Source organism: Babylonia areolata, chromosome 6 (genome assembly GCF_041734735.1).
Source record: "Babylonia areolata isolate BAREFJ2019XMU chromosome 6, ASM4173473v1, whole genome shotgun sequence".
Taxonomy (NCBI): Eukaryota; Metazoa; Mollusca; class Gastropoda; order Neogastropoda; family Buccinidae; genus Babylonia; species Babylonia areolata.
Window position 1 is genome coordinate 51,894,439 of NC_134881.1, and position 2,084 is coordinate 51,896,522.

The 2,084-nt window shown below is 40.8% G+C and overlaps 1 long non-coding RNA gene across 1 annotated transcript in view; it reads left to right on the top strand.

Moving 5' to 3' along the window:
• The first annotated feature begins 1,460 nt into the window (after window positions 1–1,460).
• The window catches only part of LOC143283140 (uncharacterized), a 146,080-nt gene continuing 145,456 nt past the window's right edge, over window positions 1,461–2,084 (top strand). Inside the window, exon 1 of the long non-coding RNA XR_013055355.1 lies at window positions 1,461–1,527. This is a non-coding gene — a long non-coding RNA (uncharacterized LOC143283140). The remainder of the gene's footprint in view (window positions 1,528–2,084) is intronic.

Consider the following 2,084-nt stretch of genomic DNA (forward strand, 5'->3'; position numbering starts at 1 on the left):
GTTATTATTTTTATTGTTTTTTTTCAGCGGTTTTTGCACATTGAGCAGATAACATCCTGGTATTAAATATAATGATTAAAAATGAAAAAAACAACAAATCTCTCTCTCTCTCTCTCTCTCTCTCTCTCTCATACACACACACACAGAGAAAGACAGACAGCGCTTGCATACTTGCATAATGAATGAACGGGCGTAACGCTGGTAGAAGACCATAACAGTATGACGCTGGGTGTGCTTTTGCCATTATGTGCAGGAATATGACTGACGTAGGCGACAGAGACCGGAACGAAATTATATTTAGAGTGTCAGTTTCAGTTTGAAGGAAGTGTCATTGATCCATATTGACCACAGCACATCTGCGTTGGAAACAAAACAAAAGCAAAACAAGCACAAAACTATGACCGACCTACGCATAAACAAACCGATTGCGTTGGTCAGACTTTGAGATGGAGAATGAATAAGCACGTTGCTGCACAATATCAGTATCCTTTTTTCTTCATCTGGCCCTTTGAGAGGTGACGAAAAAAAAAAAGAACGGTAAAAATGTGAAAGTAAAAATATTTACGACAGGAAAGTATATACGACGTGCGTTTGTACAAGCAAGATTACAAAATGGATAGATAACCCTAGTCTGTCAAGTATCAATATCCTCAGCGCTCAATGCCGCTCAAACACGCCAGTGCACAACGCGTTTTCAGCGCACACTTACTAAACAAGTCAAGTCAAATGAAGTCAACTTCATTATTTCCAGAGGGAAATTCACATGTGATCGTGTTGCATATTCTTACAACACAAACATAAAATATGGATTTAAAATACACGTGTGTCTTTAAATAACCAAGAGACAACATGGAATTATCGAGTCGTATGATAGTCAGTCGTGCCCGACTAAGGCCATCGTTCTGGCCAGAGGAGACAGCTGCTGTCCCAACTACCTGGGCTAAAATTTGATGAGAGTGGAGAGTTACATTGCGGTTTGCACAGACACATATAATTATGCACTTTATGCATTAACTACACTTAATATAATCATTAATGAGACTATTGTTCTTGTTTGAAAGTTGAAAGATATCACTTGAAAAAATACATTGATATAAAAAGAACCAGAGCGGCACACACACTGGACAGAAAGCTATTGGACATGAAGGTATACATGACCTCAAACGCTTTTGCATTTTTCAACGCAGACTGATGAAACAGACATTATAATTATAGATATTAATTAAGACCAGGCGACGAACTCTGACACATAATTAAAGCTCAGAACAAAAACTGAAACCTGATTCATGTGTTGTTTTTTTCCTTAGCAGGCTGTGACGCTTGTGACGTAACACAGAGGCCACGAGACCACGAAAGGCCGACGTCACGGTGAGGCGGGAAGGCAGTGACGTCAGCTTCCATGGCGGAGGGAGGTTGCAGCGTGACGTCATCCAAGCGGGGAGGAGGGGAGGAGGACTCTGCTGACTCTGACGACGGAGTGCAGGAGCGGCTGGCCAACTTCAACATCCGGAAGAAGACCTCGTACAGGTCAGACTCGGTCCTTGGTTTGCTGTCCTTTCCCTTCCTTTCGTTTGATTGAGTGATTTTTATTTTTTATTTATTTATTTTTTTTTTTTTATTACTACTACCTTTTTTTTTTTTTTTTTTACATTATAGTTATTATTTATTTATTTATTTGTGTAAGCTTATCTATTATTTATTCACCTTTTTTTTTTCCTCAAGGCCTGACTAAGCGCGTTGGGTTACGCTGCTGGTCAGGCATCTGCTTGGCAGATGTGGTGTAGCGTATATGGATTTGTCCGAACGCAGTGACGCCTCCTTGAGCTACTGAAACTGAAACTGATTGAGTGATTGGTTTTCGTTTTGTTTTTCTTCAAAACTTATTATTTCTCAAAAATTTTGTTTATATTTATAGTGGAGTGATGGCCTAGAGGTAACGCGTCCGCCTAGGAAGCGAGAGAATCTTGAGTGCGCTGGTTCGAATCACGGCTCGGCCGCCGATATTTTCTCCCCCTCCACTAGACCTCGAGTGGTGGTCTGGACGTTAGTCATTCGGATAAGACGATAAACCAAGGCCCCGTGTG